At 39.0% G+C, this 20,060-nt stretch overlaps 2 protein-coding genes across 6 annotated transcripts in view; one reads left to right on the top strand and one right to left on the bottom strand.

Moving 5' to 3' along the window:
* The window catches only part of CMSS1 (cms1 ribosomal small subunit homolog), a 230,348-nt gene that overhangs the window by 176,178 nt on the left and 34,110 nt on the right, over positions 1-20,060 (bottom strand). The window lies entirely within an intron of this gene.
* The window catches only part of FILIP1L (filamin A interacting protein 1 like), a 198,645-nt gene that overhangs the window by 147,771 nt on the left and 30,814 nt on the right, over positions 1-20,060 (top strand). Inside the window, exon 1 of one of the 5 annotated variants that reach the window (XM_042866567.1) lies at positions 19,605-19,680. The exons of the other annotated variants lie outside the window; for them this stretch is intronic. The gene's annotated coding sequence lies outside the window, so the exon portion shown is untranslated. Of the gene's footprint in view, positions 1-19,604; positions 19,681-20,060 lie in introns of those variants that run through there. 5 annotated transcript variants of the gene reach the window in all.

Here is a 20,060-nt window from a genome sequence, read left to right as displayed (position 1 = left end):
GAACCTGAGCTTTGTTTGAATGTTTATAAAAACTCCAAGTTGAGAAGCTAGCAGAATAAACTGTGTATTGCTATTGTCAGTGTAAATTACAGGTCTTGTTTGCCACAACCCATTGCAATGAGAAGCTGGCCATGAGCCAACCAAAAGTGAATAATTTAAAACACTCAATCAGTTACATTCTGAGGCATTTTGTTTAGTGTTTAATAAGCTCTCGAGGGATGGTGAAATTACTAAAGCATATTGTCTTGACATGAGCTAAAACAGTCCTCTTTCATCACCACGTTTTTGGGAATTTGACATTAATGCATTAGATGAACTAATATCTGTATATATATACACACATGCACATGCATACATACATGCATACATTTTTGCATATGTACATTAAGATATATTTTATAATTTTGAACATCTGATGTTATTTATTAGCATTCCAACATTCCATCTTCAAACTGAAATTTTCATATTCGGTAAAATTTCTATACATATTTATACGTTCATTCTTCCATCTATTCTTTCTACTGGATTTCTTGTTTTATATATGAAGAGGGAGCATAATCAAATGCATCACACACAATGCATGATGAATATAGAGAAGGCTACTCAGGAACTGCTCTTTGGTTTATCTCATATTATATGACAAAAGAGAGCTTCCACTAACATAAAAACATGTTAACTCCAAAACTAAAATTATATCCAAAAGTTTTTTGTTTCTGCTATTGATAAATAGATCATGACATTCACTTCCACCTGAAGTTTCTGAACCTAAGAATTCAGGAATATCTACTTAGCCTTTACATGCAAAACAAGGGCAGGATTCAGGGACAAGCAAAAAAAAGAAAGAAAAAAGATTTTTCTGAGATCAAATGTATCACTTTTTGGAAATCAAAATGAGACGTTATCACCAAAGAAATTATCCTGCCTCTGCCTACCCTGCAGTTTGGTTTGTTGGGCACCCTAGGCCATTCTCTGTTAAAGAGTCCTCACATTATGTTTGACAAAGTATAACATAATATACTTTGCCCTAATATAGTAATACGAAGGCTCTGATTTCAATGGATATCATTATTTTTAAGGTTTATTCAGGACCAGTATTTTAGAATATACCATGACTGCTCATTGTACGTTTTCTTCTACTGTGTATCTTAAGAATCACAGAATCATAGGGGTTGGAAGGGACCTCCAGAGATCATCGAGTCCAACCCCCCTGCCAAAGCAGGTTCCCAACAGCAGGTCACACAGGTAGGCATCCAGGCAGGTCTTGAACATCGCCAGAGAAGGAGACTCCACCATCTCCCTGGGATTCAGGACGCTATATAAGCAGCAAGGAGCAAGCAATATCGATGCTTCTCAAAACAGCATTTTACCAGTTCTGCACAGGAAAGGTGCACAGGATGATGGGGTCACCCTACACCACTGCATGGCTGTTCTCATCTTTGAGACAGCCCACTCACAGTGGTTCCACTCTAAATGCGTGCACATGCCACACAATTTCTGATCTTAGACATGGGATCTGCTCAGTTGCAACTCTACCTTCATCTCAGCAATCAGTTCAATAGAGGGCATAAAAGGCATCATGGCCTCCAGCCACAAGATTTGTTAAAGGGATGGAAGAGCTCTAGAGAAAGATGGTAAAAGGAAAAAAGCCTGGTGATGTGTTCTGGCAAGCTGTGCCCAACCCATAGGTCACAGAATAGCTCTCCTGATCTAAAAATGAGGCTTTGGAAAAAGAAATTGGGAAAAAGCAGTTACCAGCTAAAACCTCAAGTTATCTTTAGATGCACAAACTTGGGATGAGGTCTGGCACAGAGTTACAGATTATGGTGTACAAAATACATACCCTGCAAGCTTCTAGTTTATCTGTAGTTCTTACAAGCAGTAATGGAAAAGCACTGCCTAAGGACTGACTGAAATGGTGGGAGCAGCAAGACAACGAGGGCTCCATGCCAGCTTTGGCTACTTGTCCCCTCTCATAAAGGATATGAGAAAGTTTGACTAATCATTTCTCACCAAAATATAACATAGAATATAATTTAGAAATCTGTAAAAGTGATTTTGCAGATTAAACAAGATTAGATTTTGCTAAGCTTCGTGTTTATAGTTTGTCTTTCACAGTATCAACAAAATCCACACAGGATTACATGCAGAAAAGGTTAGGCTACACTCCTCAGCTGCTTTTTGTGTTGTGACATTTAGCATTGCTGCAGGTTACTAAAGTGAGTCAAATTGCACAAGCTTGAAACCTGTATATTTTGATGTTTGATCAATAGAAATTCTCACTGTGAGAAAAAGGATCCAATAAAACTTCATCTCCAAATATGTCTGTCAAGTAAGGAATGCTTCAGCCTCTATAAACAGTAGCACACAGCAGTATGGATTGCATTTCTCTCAAAAACAAAATTACAGTGCACACCTCCATTTTAAGTTTCTTTAGCAACGTTGTGAAAAGCCAGAAATTCTCTATCTATAATTTAGAGGGGAAAAAAACAAAAACAAAAACAAAAACAAAAAAAACCAAACAAACAACCAAAAAATACTAGGAAAGATTAAAGTAAATTTTGTAAAACTTAGTTTAGTTTATTCCCTACTACGAAGTCATGATGAAATGGCAATGACTGTGCTTGGTGGTACCCTAAACACAAATAAACAAACGTGTAAAAATAAAACTAGGATGTTTTGGCTTCCTTGGAGGGGAAGGGAACAAGGGGAAAGGAATTTACAACATTTATTCCATGAAAGGAGAAAAAAAACATATTCAACCATAAATGTAAAAACCCTGACATGATGACCATAATCTCAAAAGGTGACCATATTTCAATTACTGTCATCCATTTACATTGTGGAAAATATTTTATTCATTAGTCTACGCTTTCATTTCTCCACACTAATTAGCTAATATCATATGATTTTACATCATTTAAAAACATACAAACAGTTTCCTTAAAAGGAGACAGTATAAAATAGCATCAGATGACATTCTAGGCTTTAAAAAACAAATATTTACAGAGGATCTGTACTCTAGTCATCTTACGTCCTTTTCTTATAATATTTACAAACTTTACATCATCATTTGCAATAAAGTCCTAAAAGCATTAGATTTGCTGTCTGTTAGTTTACCAAGAGTGTGCAATTCTTAATCATCTCTGGGCAGATTTACAACATAGAAAAGAATCTACAAGAACAACAGCAATGTGGGCAGGCTGAGGAAGTAAACAAGAAAACTGAGCCCCAAGACCCACAGCAGAAACTCATCCCAGTGGAACAGACCAACAAAGCCTACATCAAATCCTGAAAAATTTACTCTGGTGACGCTGGACAAAAGGAGGAAATTATTTCCAGGGTTCTATATCCCAAAGCAGCTTATATCTACCCAGGTTAAAAGTCTCAGTTTAGAGAATACTAGCACTTTCTCAGCCTGTACCAAATACGGCAGTGATTTCCAAAGCCTCATTATAACCAGTACCAACTGCTGTGTAACAGCACAGATATGACAGGAGAAGGCAGCCCTGCACTGATGAGTTGTGCCACTCAGAAGTGGAAGTAGTAATAGTAGTAGATACGATTTTAGAACTTCTGACACCTTCCTACATCCCGTGGAAAGGTTTTGGTAAAGGTAAGGAGAAACGCATGATGAGACCACTTAGTTTCACATCCTGGGTGGCAAATTGAATGGGCTTTCAGAGCAGCAGGTACAATGTCCGTAGCTGGAGGAAACAGACTTCTGATCAATGCCCTGTAATTCTAGAGCCAAGTAGTCAAAGGTAGACCAGGATCAAAATGCATTTCTCCCAAAGCCCTGATAACAAGCCAAATTAATATGACACTATATAATGAAGTTCAGTTCCATCTGCACCAATAGTTGAGTCCAAAATATAGCAGACTACTGAAAATGGAGCATTGGATGGGTTTTAATTCAGGCAATGGAAAATATTCCCCTTCCAAACCGACTGTCCCACTCTTGCCACAAATACTCAAAGCAGCTCTCCAATTAGTTCTAAAGAGCATGCTTCGTCAAAGTCTTCTCAAAGACTGATGCATTTGCAAATCTTGAACGTGATCAGCAGCCCACTGATACTTTGACATGATTACCTACCTGAATTCTCTACAAAGTAGATGGAAATTGGGCATGTTTTCAAAAATTAAGAGCTGCACACATGCACATATCAAAGCTCCAAAGATATGTTTTACGCAGCCAGTAGCTCATAAAAAAGAGGAACTGTTTATAGGGCAACTGATTGCCAGGTCTTACGGAAAGAACAAGTTCCTAAAGCTCAGCTGATCTTGAGAAGTATATGTTGCTCCAATAGAAAAAAAAAGCAAGACTTCTAGTGGCATAAAAGACCTTTCAAGCACTTTAGCCTTCAATCAGGAAGGAGCTGCAGCAGTAGCTGGCTCTTATCCAGCATCCTTTGAATGAGGACAGAGATAACAGGGAGCAGTAGAGTCAGCAATGGACACGAGAAAAGTTAGGAAGAAAGAAAAGGGATGAGATCATTTGTGCTGAAAATGTTAGCATTACACAAGAAATGGAGACACGTGCACATATTCTCCATGCCCAGCAGGCAGCCTGCACGTCTGTTTGAAATTTGCTCTTCTGCAGGACTTTTGCCAGCCATGGCACACAGACAAGCTGCAACCCTCATGCTTAACAAGGCTATACAAATCATGCGGAGTTTCTCACACCATAAAAATGTCACGGTTTCATGGTTGTGGAATACCATGATGTACATGCTGTCAGTTAACTCTCTTCTGTCACCTGACAGTGGATATTGGTTGATATAATTTTAACAAATATACTGAAGCAAAAAGCTCTGTGTCACCCAAGGCAAGTCGTAAGAGCAAGTCAGGCCCATGCAACAGCCAGTTCATTAAAAGACTCAAAACAGGGATACAAAACGTAGCTATCTCCTTCACAATTATTTTCTCATAAACTGAAACCCAAACAGAACACCAGAGGGACAGAATTTCCTTAAATGCACTATGCAAAACAGACTCTTAATCAGGGATCAGAGCTCTAAGCCTTTATCCTATTTGACCCACATCGCTCCAGACCACATAGTGACTTTCAGGATTCTGTGTGCATGTAACTGACTTCACCAAAGTCAACTTATCAAAACAACCCAGCAAACTAGGGGACAATTGAATGCAGAAAAATAAGTAATACAGAAGTATATTTAAAAACCTAACCAGCTCCACAGATTAGTACAAATACCAGATACATTTCCCCAGTGCTTAGTTAGAATGGGTGACAACAAAAATAATGTAAATTGGTTTCCTTTGGCAACGTTTGTTTTCATCCTTTTTGACTATGGTATTTGCTGTGATGTCATTTACTATGGTAAAGAAATGAAAGAAGCCCACAGCTCAGATTTCTCAACTCTTCAGGGTGCTCAACACAGAGTACTAATTAGGGAGCTGTTAGAAAAAAAAGAACTAGATTTAGTTGTTTATCTGTTCTTAAATACTGTGTGCTACTCTTCTCCATTCCCAGTCCAAGCTGAAATGATAAGAGCCTCAATCCTTCACCCCAGCTCATTTGCTGCTCTAGCAAAACCGCCTCATAAATGAACATTACTTTATGATCTTGTAGGACTCATTTCGAAATTAAACCACCAGACCATAAAACCCCAGAGCCAGAAGAGGTCACAAAGAAGAGTGAACAAATAAAAATGTCACTGAGTTCATTTTGCTTTCCTATGGAAGGGTTTAAAATCTCTGAGGAGCACAAGCCTCACACACAATGGATCAAGCAGCATTCAGTTGCTCAGTTGCAGCTTTCCAAGGGCCACACTACCCTTGAGAAGGACAGAAGCCATATTTCCAAAGGCAAATATGGTGAGGGGCATTCTCATCAGGTTTGCACAATCATTTTTCAATAGAAAGAAAATATTCTACTTTCCTCCTAAGCTTTTTTTTTTTTTTTTTTTTTAGAAAATATTCTCTGGACTGAAGAGTTTTCAGTTGCAGGCCAAACTATGTCCCTGAACACTTACTTTATATGGCAACAAAAGGACACTTTAAGACCAGTTTTGATTTTGACCCTCTCAGTGATGCTCTCACTTGCAATTGATTATCTCAGTACACAAAATTAACCAAAACAGAAAGAGCTGCACATTTCCTGCATGCCACATACAGTTGGCGAGGCTGCATTTTGCTTACAATTGTACACAGATGTGTGCTCAGGCTAGCAATGCTCCTTTGACTAAAGTTAGCGGGTTACCTCAGCATGTACTTCACACTGGAAACACTATTTTGGGTGATGCCTCTTCTCTTCAATAAGTAGTAAATCTTAAGTTGCACTGATCCATAAACACTCTTGCTAATTTAACATGGTAAAAGAAAAAAAGAAAACCAAAGAGTAAACAATATGAAAATATATGAGGTTTTCATTTCTTCCTCCTTTAAAAATGAGAATATGTTTGAACGCAGGGTTGTGTTTTGCATCCAGATTTTCCCTCTATTCCTTGGCAAAGACACTCTGAATCTCGCACATCACCTTCCATTCCCTTGGAGAGCTCTCTGGGCAGACATTATGAAGGAACTGTAAGATATGGGCTACATACAGAAAACCTGAATAAATGGAGCAAGCATTTTTGTCTTTAAATAAATCAGTCCCTCAGAAGTTAAGTGTACCAATTATGTGGCTAACATTAGGGCAACAAATTTTCCCTTGCCTTCCTATTGCCATATGCCTGTCATTTTTTTTCCTACAGTTTCCACTCACTGTTTCAAACATATGTTGCCACTTATATGCCAAGAAAGGAATCTCTGAATTACCCCCTTCATGTATGATGAAATGGCAGACTGAATGGAGCCAGAGAGAGCACCATTAGCAGTTATTCACACTTCTGTTTTCTCTTAACTTCCTCTTCTCCAAAGTTTATTCCTCTTATGCAAGGGGATGTGTAACTATGAAGCCATCCATGAGTCATGCTACAAAATATATAGCTGTAGCCATGCACTGGAGAAGTTTTTTTTTTTTTTTTTTTTTTTTTTTTTTTTTAAGGCCACCTTAAATAAACTTTTTCTTCTTTCAGTTTCCAGATGGAGGATTCTTTTGTGAATTGCTTACCCAAGCATCAACACTGGTGATCCAACATTCTTTTCCTGTATACTCATTGCTCAGTTTACCAGTGGTTTGCAAGCTTTGTCCCTGGAACTTGTACTTCCCCGGGGTCAGCCTAGATGCACACTCCACAGTTTCAAAGCAGTGGGCCTCTAAAAACATGCATAGCTGTATCTATGCTTTTGTTTTTCCCCTCAAGAAAAGACCACCAAAAAAAAAAAATAAAGTCATGAACGTAATTCTTCAAAGAGGAAAAAAAAAAATCCAGCTAAAGAATCCCCCAGTGCTGAGGAATTCATTCTCCTGAGGGTGGTTATTCTGGCACCTTGAAAATCTGGCTGAACAACTGCCCATGGGGATGGATTATCTCAAGCATTCTAATAACTCAGTAGAAAGAAAAACCTATCTGCTAAAATGGATGCCAGCAGCTACCTTTCAACCTTGCTAACATTAAAGAGGGGTTACCGGAAGTTCATCCATCAGGAAACATTTTCAAAAGCAGATTAAAAAATAACCAAGTGTTTCCAGGAGCTGCTCAATGACAAACACAGAACAAAAGAAAGATGTGCTCGATAGTTTCAAAAGAACTTATCTACCTCCAAAAAACTGTTCATGACATAAAAGGAGAGGGTGCAGAGGAAGGCCGTGAAGATGATCAGAGGGCTGGAGCACCTCTCTTATGAGGAAAGGTTGAGGAAACTGGGCTTCTATAGCTTGGAGAAGAGAAGGCTCCGGGGAGACATCCTCGCAGCCTTCCAGTATTTAAAAGGAGCTTATAATCAGGAGGGAGAACAACTTTTTACATGATCTGATAGTGAGAGAACAAGGGGAAATGGTTTTAAATTAAGAGAGGGGAGATTTAGATGTTAGGTTGACATTTTTCATTCAGGGAGCAGTGAGGAATCCCCATCCCCAGAAACATTCCAAGGCCAAGGTGCACGGGGTTGGAACTGGATAAGCTTTAAGGTGCCATCCAGCCCAAGTCATTCTGTCATTCTGCAATTCCAAAACATGTTCTCAAACTAAAATGAATTCTACTGAAAACTAACACCTTCACTATTTTCTTATCTGATGCTCTTACAATGAGTGTCAGCATAAAAAATGCCACTTTGTATTTCTACATTGTGGTGGGCTTTTTGGTTTGTGTTGGTCTGAGATTGTTTTGTTTTCTGTACATGAGGACATACGGATGTTTTTCAAAGGAAACTGCAAAACCACATGATCAGACAATGAAGAATTACCTTTTTCCTCCATTAAATTCTCAGGAGCATAACGAAACCAATGAAGATGCACTGTGTGAAACCCAGTATTTTTTTTTTTAAGCGATGAACATGTTCCTGTTAAAAAATTAAAAATGTACCGGTGATAAGAAGAGAAACTACCAACACAGTTTGCTTTTGCACTGTTTTGTCACTAAGTGACTTCTGAAAATAACTGGGTTTTTTTAAACCTGTTTTTTAAATGTAATTGTTATTGCACACACATATCCCAGTTGTTTTTGAAGTACCAAGATGAATATTTTCAGGCTTACACTTTCAAAATCAGGATCTTGTTTTGAAATCTTGTGGGAGCACTGACTATCAGGGATAGATTTAGACAAGAATTGGGGGACTTTAAAAAATTACTGATCAGATTTAATATTTCCAAAGACACAGTGGGAAAGGCACATGAACAAAATAGCTGCCAATTACTCTGGCCTATTTATCTCAAAAAGAAAGTCAATATTACTCTGGCCTATTTATCTCAAAAAGAAAGTCAATATTAATGGATGACTCACTGTGGTACTTAATTCAGTGTAGGAGCAAAACAGGTTGGAAGAGATGAGTAAAATTCATGGCCTTGGGTTGAGCTGGAGTTTTCACTGAAGAACAGTCCATGGTCTAAAAGATAAACTTGTCCAAAGGCTGTTGAGCAGTCTTACTTTGAAAGTTTGGTGCAATTTCACCCTTAAAGCACACACAAAAACTATGTTACGACAACACAGGAAATCATCTGTAGATCATCAGATCTACAGGCTAGGATTTTAAGTGTTACTTTTTAATATTTTTTTTAAATACAGTCGCATTTTCCATCAAGTAAGGACTTACCTATTTATTTTATTTAAGTTAAGATCTATGGAGTCCGGCTTCATTAAAGCTAGACTGAGATCACACACAAAATGTCAGCAATAAAAGACCAAACTCTGTATCACTTTCATATACACCTCGAGAGCTATAAACCCTGTATGCAATCTTTGACAAAAAAAAAAAAAAAAAAGAAAAAGGTTCTTACTAAAACCAGATTAGTTCTAGACTAGCCTAACTAAAGTTGCCAGACACATAGCAGTAATTTTGCACATATGGTCCTCACCAAGTGAATCCTAATAAGAGCTTAAATTAGCTTTGAAAGACAAATTTAATATCCCATAACCAAAGAGTTTCTTTCCAACATTTTTAAGAGGATCATCTTCCAATAAATCAAAACTACAGACTTAGTGGAAATTGGTCTGCCTCCTTTGAATTCATTAACAACAGGAATTACACCACATGAAATTTCAGCAAACTGGTCTATAAACATGTCTGTAAAAGTCTTCTGGCTCTTTCTGCTGTTTACAAAAGTAAAGTGAACCCTTTATCAATTCTAAAATCTTGTTTTCCCTCAGTTACACCCTGCCCACATTAATTCTATCTCCAGTCAATTGTTTAACACCACAGTGTTAATAGGACGGTTAAGAAATGGTTAATTTTGAAAGATTACGTCTTCCATATGCAACTACCATTCAGCATCCCACCCTAAGGGTACAATCAACCAATAAGAGCATTGTTCTGATTATGTAATGCTTAATAATTTGATATCCCACTTGAGAGCTCTTTTGGATGTAAAGACAGCTATAGCATAGTGACTTTGCAAATAAGATGATGTAATGTTACTCTGGAAGTGACTGCACTGTAATGAAACATATGAGCATGTCCCGTAACAAGCACACGTTTCAAAAGCCAAAGTACATTTCAGTCTGAACTATTCAACATCAGTTCTTTCCCTTTTTGATTTCTTTGCCTCTGCAGCTCTTAAAGGCATTGATATCAAACCAGAACTAGGATTTTCTTCAGAATTAGCCACAAAACTCCCTCAATTGTAGTTAACAGGTTCTCAAAAAAAAAAAAAAAATCAAGTAAGCTTGCCAACTTGTATTTATGAATTAATGTGAAAAACACATTGTATAGGTAATTTTAAGAATTAGAAGGAAGTTGTCAAAAGAACACATTAAGAATTTGTGCAATTTAAGACAGAAGTTTTATATGGAAATGCAACTTAAATCAACATACATATAATTTAAGAGTCAGGAAGACGTTTTTACTTGGGGTTTACATTCAAATGTTGAAGAGAACACATACACAGTACATTCATTGTCCATCAAAGCAGAAACAGCAAGAGCTTATGAACGTCTTAAGAACACACATGTGCACATAGTTTTAAAAAGACTGTGGCTTTATATATATGTGTATATATAAAAGCTACTACTACAGGACAATGAAGAAGCACTGAAAAAAAAAAAAAAAAAAAGAGAAAAAGGCTTACAAGAATTAAAACATTCTGACATTTACTAGAAGAATCACACAGTGAAAAACAAAATTCTACTATCATCACAGTAAAATCCTTTCTCAACTCAGATTAAGGCTAAATGGAATTTGAGATTCTCTGAGGACCACTCTGTTAATATTAGAACTCTTCTCTTTTCCAATGACATTCCTAAAGGAACCAAAGTTTGATCACAAGCCTCCCTCCATTCAAGTACAAATGCTACAAGTGTCTAAATCATTTCTTTCCAGTCACTTTAGTGGGCATTAGTATCTTCACGTGGTCCCTCCCACAAATTCCAATAACCCACTCATTGAATTTCTTCAGTATCACACAGGCAGACTAGTGCTTGCCTCTTTTACAGCTTTTGGCTCCTGCATGCCCTTAAAAATCTAAGATGAGCATAGAACAGCACAAAAAGAGAAAAGCAAAAGTCATATTAACATCTGGTGAAGTCGTCAAAAAAATAACAATAATAGGATGGTTGTACCTACCTGTTTCTCCAGTAGATCTTAAAATAAATAAATCACTATACTTATAAAAGGATCCTCAAACACGATTTCCACCTTTCTTTTGTATTACTTAAGTCATTATTGCTATTCCCCGAAGCCTGTAGGAATTCACTGCCAAAAACGGATAGCTTTCCTGCTTTTATGATATACCTAAAATAGAGAAGATGCTTCCAAGAAATCATTTCCCACAATATTGAAGCAAAAATATCGGAAAAGTTCATTTAAATGATCCAAATTCTGACATCAATACATGTGGAAAACATAGTGGTATGGCATTTAAAGCTAAAAGTATCATAAACAGCTCTCAGACACATTTCTAAAGAATAACTCACTGAATAGATCAACAACCTTTGCAACCATCATCCATAAATGTTCTGCAGTATCTACAGTTCTTTTGTGTACATTTACACGGGCAAACTTCTCAGAGCAATTCTCAAAAGGTCAGGAGGGATTTCAGATTTCACTCCCACTCAAGGTCTACCAAAGCAAAATCACCAGTAAGGGTTTCAACAAGCTATGCATGTTTCTTCTACACAGGTTTCTATCCCACCAAAACTGCTCCAAGAACTCTGCTCACTCACCACAATGACCACTGAGCAAACTACACATAGCAGCATTCAGACATGACTTGCCCTGATTTAGATACACGTGGATAGCTACAAGACTCCACGTACATACTCCAGCTCCAAGGTCAAAGACATTTTTATAACTCCCAAATAAAGTGTTTATTCTTGTCAAGCTCCATATAACCTTATGTCACTGTGGACACAATTTAGACTTCCAGTAAAATAATCCCTTCTATTTCAGTAGAGTTGGATGCATGTATTCTCCTCTTTACTCAGAAGGAATATCAAAAAGACTGATTTTTTTTAATGCAAGAATAGCCTTTGCTCATCTACTATGGGGATTCTGAAATAAATAAAACCAGATGATCAGGGTAAAACAAAAAATGCATCAAAGAACAAAAAAATTCAAGCCTCACAAATGCAGACATCTTAAGAAAAGCCAACTTTAATCAAATTTTATCAGGTCATCCACAACTGGGTTTTATTTAACCAACACAACATATCTTAGGAATTTGGAAAATACATGGGTTTTTTTATTTGCAATTGCCAGTTCTAGGCCTCTGTTCCTCATATGCAGAATCCAGACACTTCTTTAGGTATTGCTTTGAAAGTTTAAATAACCATAAATGTTGTCATTTTTCACAAAAAAGTTGCAAGCAGTATCATAAGCACTGTGTTACAGTAACTAGAACTGATTTCCTCCTTCTGTCCTCGCTACTGGCTAGAGTTATGCATATATTTTTACCTACAGATACACTTATGTTTTTATTTTTGAAGGAAAAAAAAATAATACTAAATTTACCATGCTCAAATCTTTGTATTTCAAGGATCACCTGAGAGCTCTAAAGCCTGTACCACTGTATCACCCTCACTGGGAAAAACAACTTATGTTAAAAAGATAAGGAAGATTACAACTTGAAATTATGTGTTCATTTAAGAAGTCAGCTTACTTAATGATTATTGAATGTACAATGGGTTTGGTAGCAAAAGGACTCACTTCAGGCTTCTTTTATACAAAACTGCATTACTATATGAGAGAATCCAATGCATCTCTACCTTTAATCAGTTCTACATGGTACATCACATGATCACACACATAACATACACACAACCTTTTCTGAATTGTAACTACCATTCAACTAATGGATACTGATCTTTACACTATGAGCTTCTGAGTTCAACGGCTAGAGCAAACAGAAATAATGCCCTGGGAGAATGCTTCCAAGTTATCAAGGGGAAACAACATTCAAAGGAAAAGAACAGAAATAGATTAAAAATAAGCTACCGAACAACCAAACCAGACCAAAACAACAACAACAACAACCAACAAAAAAAGAGAACAACCAAAACAACACAAGGTAAGGGAGACAATAAAGCACAGGGAAGGTTGCAGGGAAGACTGTTAAAAGAGCACAGAATTGTAGACACTAACAAAAATATTTTGTCTTTGCTTCAGGTGCTAAAATAGAATTGCCTTAAGTCATTTCTTTGTGCTCTAGTACAGCATTCAAGAATGAAGCAATCTGTGGGTTATTCAAGCATTTACTTCATCTCCTGAATGACCTTCTTAGTAACAGTCCATCCTGTTGACACAACTTCCAAAGGCATGAGATCAATAAAAATGTCCCAAGATACAGGCACAAATTTAAGACTGCTGACTTTAAGGTAATAGGTATTGATGTTGACATCTTTCTTGCAGGCTGCCATACAAACAAAAAAAAGCCAAATTAATACCTTTTTGCATTTATTCTCCTTCCTCACTCAAGGATTCTGTGAAATTTTTGTTGCAGACTCTAAAGCTAAGGAGAGTCAGAGTCTGCTAAATACATTTCCCCATGCCCAAGAGACTCCTTGAACAGTACCTGCTGTGGGCAATACTAATGCAAAGAACTACACGAGACAACATGCGAGGAGATCAAGAAACTCTCTAAATGCTTTTCCAGACTACAGAATTGAACCACATGACAAAGTCACATTTTTAAACCATTAATCTATCAGATAGCTCTGCAATTCTGAATCCCAAAGGGATCGAAGTTTTTCAGGGTATGCTACATCCCTGGGAATCCACAATCTAAAACGCGCTGTATGGGATACACTTGCCTCTGTGTTTTCTCTGTATAGATTCCTTGAATCACCAATAACTAAAGTCTACTGTATGACTAGTGAAATTTCAGAGAATAAGGAAAACATTTTAAAATGTATTTTTAGCAGTCCAAGGCACCTGTGGGTCAGCATCACTCAGTAACAATTAAAGAAACAACAGACACAAAGGGAAAAGTATTAGTGAAGAGATGTTCAGTGATATGGAGGAACCAAAGGGATAATTTGATCTACAAAAAATCTACAATTTGTTTCATCTTCCTCAAAGCCCTGAAAAGAGCAACCATCACTGACACCATGCTTAGGTCATGCCTATGCAGCACGTTAGGTCAACAGCTCAGAAAGATTTGCTCCATTTAATATAATGACTGGACTCACAGCTTAGGTTAACACACAGAAAAAAATCCTGAGACAGGGATTCATGTGGAGCCTGATTTGAAGCTTAAAATGTTTCAGTCACCACTTCAGTGAAGTTCTACTGCTTTGGCTGCATTTAAAAGGACATGGAGGAAGAAAAGTTGGCAACTGAGTGAAGTGCCGCTTTTTTTTTTTTTGCTGGGTTCCAATGACTAAAATGAAGATGTTCTACTGAAAATAAGTTCTACTTTCAAACATGTCTCCATATACATAATTTAGCTCCCTCCTATCAGGCCCCATCTGGAGTACTGTGCCCAGGTCTGGAGCCCCCAGTACAAGAAAGACAGAGAGCTACTGAAGAGGGTCCAGAGGAGAGCCACAAAGATGATCAGGGGACTGGAGCACCTCCCCTACAAAGACAGGCTGAGGAAGCTGGGCTTCTTCAGCCTGGAGAAAAGAAGGCTGCAGGGTGACCTCATTGCAGCCTTTCAGTATCTAAAGGGAGCCTACAAACAGGAGGGGAATCAACTGTTTGAAAGCACAGATAACAGCAGGACAAGGGGAAACGGTTTTAAGTTGGAGGAGGGAAGACTTAGACTAGATATCGGGGCGAGTTCTTCACTATGATAGTGGTGAGGTGCTGGAACAGGCTGCCCAGAGAGGTTGTGGATGCCCCATCCCTGAAGGTGTTTGAGGCCAAGCTGGATGGGGCCCAGGGCAGCCTGGTCTAGTATTAAATATGGAGGTTGATGGCCCTGCCTGTGGCAGGGGGGTTGGAGATTCATGATCCTGAGGTCCCTTCCAAACACAGGCCATTCTGTGATTCTGTGATCACAACCTCCTTGTGCTACCGCATTAATAGTGAAATGGCTGCCGTGCTTCCAGAAACAGCCTGAACAGACAAGCATATTTGCAGAACAAAAATTTAAAAAAATTAACGCAGAACAACACTAATAAAAACTTCTGAGTTCAAACTGCTTGGTAAAATACACTATTGTGCAGAGTTTTCATAGACCATGAAAAGTTATCTCCATTCATTATGCAGAAAATTTACTTGGCCAAGATTTATACGTGAAGACATACATATTAAATTCAGTTAATGTTTGCTCATGGCAAGCTCTGTCCCACACAAAAATGCCTTTTTCATTAAAATTTATCTTGGCTCTATATACAACAGGACTCCATCTCACAAAGAGACATGGAACATTTGCCAGTTCCTCTTAGGAGAGAAGTCATTAGTAACGACATGAAAAGATGCTGTCATACACTTCTCATGGCAGAGCCCAACAAAAAGGGATCAAATTATCCCTAATATTTGGCTAGGAATTTTGTTTGTATCTGACAAAGTGGGGAGAATAATGGAATCTGCAAACAATAGGGGACTTTGGGAAAATATTTCTTCCTGCTGCCAAAAAAATTAAAAAACACACAGTAATGAAGATATGAATCGCTTTCCGTCCACAGTCCATAGTCAAGACACATGAATCTTAAGAATGTTATCTTTAGAACTTTCTCTTGCTTTTCCCCCTTGCCTTCCACATGCAATTTATCAATAGTCACTGCATTTCAGACCATCTTTTAGCCACAGTGACATTCATATTTCTTCCCATAATATTTAGAAAATAATACATGCAGTGGGATACAAAATACTAAAACAGTCTTTACTGATGAAATCTAAGAGATCATCAACAACAAAGCTAGGAAAAGCAATAAAAACAAATTGAACAGAAAATTTTAAAAAGATGTTATTAATCCAGGAAAACATTCAGAAAACGAGCCCTCTTCCACTGACTTAATGGTAAAACTCCCATAGACTTCAGAGAAAAGGCTGAGTATACGCTGGATAAAAATCCTTGAAATCACATGAGCTATTAATACATTAAATGTCAGATCCCATTTATACAAGCCACTAAATTAGACTTGTCAATATTGTATGCATTTCAGTATTCCAGTATCCCTTGCAAAGCTTAAGCAGAACTCCATCCAAGAAAACAAACAGTTTTAAGTAATGTAGGATTCTAACAAATGCCTTGATGGTATTTGTACTTCTGTAGATGTCTATTTTTGGAATATGAAAGTAACCTAAAGATTTAGATCCCACAGAGAACTTTGAAGACTGAGCCTCAGCGATTCAGCGATATCTACATGGAGGAAACGTGACTAAGAGCCCAATCCAGCCAAGAATTTCAATATATCATTAAAATCAGGCTTATGCTGAAGTCCTTACTTTTTTCAACAAAAATACACAGGACTATGTTTAAGTGCTCTGTTGAACCGAGGCCCAAGTTCTAATTTCCTTTATTTATCTTAGATACAAAATGGCTACAGGAGGGGGGTCAAACGCTGCAATAGATAGCTTATGGGTTTAAGGACACTGGAATGGCTGCTATGAGCTGCTAAGAAAGAGAAATAGTTTTAACAGTGCAAATAATGGGAAGAAATGAGATATTTTAAGATAGAGTCTAAATAAGAGGCTCAAAGTCATTTAGCTTACTTGCCCCATCTCTCCCCTGCCTGCTCACCTGCCATCTTTCCAGCTTCAATTTTTTTAAAGTTGAATCCTAAGATAGCGTGGGTGCAAATAATAAAACAGAATGGTAAGCAGAGAGAGAACAGAGACTAGAAAGAAGATACTGCAAACAGGCTGCAGGGAGCAGCCCCACATTGTCAGAGAATGCAACAAATAACATTTTCATTTCGTCTTCACTCTCTACAGATCCACTTTCTTTTGCTGTCAACAGCACCTGCAAATACACCAGCTCTGAACAACTCTGACTAGTAACTAAGGAAACCAAATTGGTTCACAGGGAGCAATGGAAAGTGACAAAGACATTTTTTCCCTCCTGTGAACTTCACCATAGACAGATCTGCACGTAGAGATAGTGGAAGACACTGTGAGAAGGCAGTAAAGGAGAGCTTCTCAGTCTCTAATACAAGCTTTTTATGTTACAGGAATCCAAGAGCTGGAATTTTTAATCATGCATCTCCTTAACAGTGCTTGAAACAGTGCTGTGCTCTGTCTTTTATGAAGTGGTGACAACGCAAGAGAAGGAAGTCAGGTCACTGCACACTCAGCTGATGCTCTTTGACAAAGCACTTTTGCAGAAGGTCACAGATGTGCACTTTTATATCACAGAGGAAAATTAATTAAGAAACTTGAAGTTCATACTTCAGCCGTTCCCAGGTGTAAACACAGATTTACAAACAGGAGGATTTGCATTCCCTGTTCCCTGCTCTAGCCTGCCCCCAGACTGTCAATAAACTTATCACCAGCACTATCTGACCCGTGTTCCTAGCAACTCGAAAACAGAACTGGAACATAAGGATGCTCTTTTGTTTACCTGCTTTTAGGAAGTCTTCTTCTAAGCTGTTCCTACACTACAATAACTCTTTCAGTGTGGCAGAACAAACATGCAGGAAATTTTCACGCAATGAAGACCAAAGAGATAGGGAATGTGTAGGTAAAGGGGAAGATGCACATGAACAAAAAAAATAATAATAATAGAGAAGGAAAGAAAAAATCATTAAATAAAAAAGAAAAATATTTTTCACTCTAACTATCTGTATGGGTAAACACACATTTAGAAAAATGCATACAAATTTAACTCCTAGCTACCTTTAACAAATACATTACACACGGTAGTCCCCTACTTACCTGATTCCCACCCTGCAACCTTAGTTGGATGCAGCATTCCCCACAGCTCACTCTGTGACAGTCCCTGCACCTGTCCTCTTCTTCCAGATAACTGCAGAGTCCCCACAGAAGAGTATGTAGGTGACTATGAAACCAACTTCATGTTTCTCATACCAAGATCACCTTGATGAGCTGCTATGTAATGCAAATGCCACATCAGCACAGTACTTTCAAGAAAAATAAACCAAACAAAATAGTAGTTCCCAAGAACTTTAGCCAAGCCTCCATACAGCCCAATTCTAGCTGGAAGACAGGCTCTTTTTTGTTTGGATTTGGTAAATCTTCTTACAATACAAAATAAACGTTATCCTGGTCTGTCCACTGGTATTTTCACACAATACATTGTTATCCCTAAAGTCAATTTTTAAAGGATCAATACAGAGGTATGACACTATTAAAGAGATCTGGAAGATTTTGATCACACCAGCCTGAATTTCCTCAAGGACTTACAAGGGGACAGCAGAATGCTCCATGCACACAAGCAACACACTTCTGAATAAGCTCTAGCTTATTCAGGCACAGTGCAAAGGCTTGGTTAAAAAATTCCACCTGAAAAACAAATGCATTTTTAAGACTACGTTCACGATAAGTATGTGCAAGTAGCAAGGAGATATCTTTCTTTTTAATGAAACATTAACATTTTAATCACCATTTGTCTTCAAACACATGGACAGCACCCCCAAATAAATGAACTGCATTATGTAGTGAGGCAGTAGCACAGACTGCATAGGAAGGTGGTGGAATCACCATCCCTAGAGGCATTCTAGAGCCACGTAGACACGGCACTGAGGGATGGGGTTAGTGGGAATGGTGGGGATTGGGCCAGGTAGGTCATATGATGAGTAGATCATAGCAAAGTTTATCTGAAGACTAAAATTCAAACGTTCAAAGTGAATTGTGGAGGCATCTAGTCTTAAGAGAGCTGCACTAAACAGCACGGAAGGACAGGGAATATAAGAGATACGCTTTAAACTCCACAGTCTAAATCCCTCTTTTTGGCCTTCTGCCTTTTTCCTAAATATTAAAACAAACGACTCATTTCTCTAAGACCTTACTAAAAATAGCCAGTCGGGCCACTTAATTGTGTTAGCTGGAACACAAACATGCGAGAAGGAAAGGGCTCTGCAGGAAAAACACTGAGGGGAGAAAAAAAAAAAAAAAAGGAGGAAAAAAAAAAAGAGAGATTTCATCTGGCCTTCCCATCATCACTCGGAGAATTGTTTGGTAGTTACATCATCAGGAAATAAAATACTATCCTCTGCAGACCCCGACTCTTTAAAGAAGGAGGGGAGAAAAAAGAACAGGCTGAAGTTCCTATCACCCTCCGAGGAGCTGAGCTAAGATCACTTTTTCTGTCACGGGAAAAAGCAAGTGAGAGAAAAATAAAAAATAATTAAAGAATAATAATAATAATAATAACCCCTTCGGGACAAGTTACTAAGGGAGATGCGGTTGGATATGACATACCCCCTCTTTTTTCAAGTTCCAGCCTAACTGCAAAGCGTTACAGCTGATCAGCCAACAGCTCGAGTGCCTGCGTTACAAGTGACCTGCCGCAGCCCGGACCGTTCCCCCGTGGTCCCTGGGCCACGACCCGGCGGGCACGGTTGGGGGCACGGCTGGCGGCACGGCTCCCCGCAGCGCCGCGCCGCCACGAGCCCGCTCGCCGCGCGGCGCCTTATATGGCGCGGCCATGACGTCATGCCGCCTAGGCTCGGGCCGCCCGGCGCCCGTCCCGCAGTGCTGCCGGCGGAGCGGCGGCGGGAGGCGCGCAGCCCGCACGGTCCCGCGTAGCCGGCTCTTCCCTAGCGGCTACGGGAGCGGCAGGTAAGAGCGGGCGGGCGGGGACGGCCTGCGGGGACCCTGCTTACGGAAGAGCGTTGAGGAAAAAGGGTGAAAGCCGCCAGGTTTCACCGGGATTGCTGGCAGAGCATCCTATTTCCCTGTAACCTGGCATAGGTGCAGAGCAGACGACAGGAGGGGTGAACTCAGCGGTGAGGAAGGAGGGAGGTAGGGATGCGGGAGCTCCTCCGTAGCCGGGTAACGTCGCGGCTGCACTGCAGCTGCGTGGGAACGCGGCAGGTAGGGCTCCTGCCCCTCTGCGCTGCCCTTATCCGCACAGGTGGTGTGCTGAGCGTATGCTCAGACTTCTGAGCAACTTCTGCTGTAGTTCATGGGGCGACGCGTGAGTTGCCACCAGCACGATT

The sequence above is a fragment of the Lagopus leucura genome, unplaced genomic scaffold, assembly GCF_019238085.1.
Source record: "Lagopus leucura isolate 7727_CA_CO unplaced genomic scaffold, USGS_WTPT01 Super-Scaffold_100001, whole genome shotgun sequence".
Taxonomy (NCBI): Eukaryota; Metazoa; Chordata; class Aves; order Galliformes; family Phasianidae; genus Lagopus; species Lagopus leucura.
The sequence above is the reverse complement of the archived record's forward strand: the minus strand, read 5'-3'. Positions and strand labels throughout refer to the sequence as shown.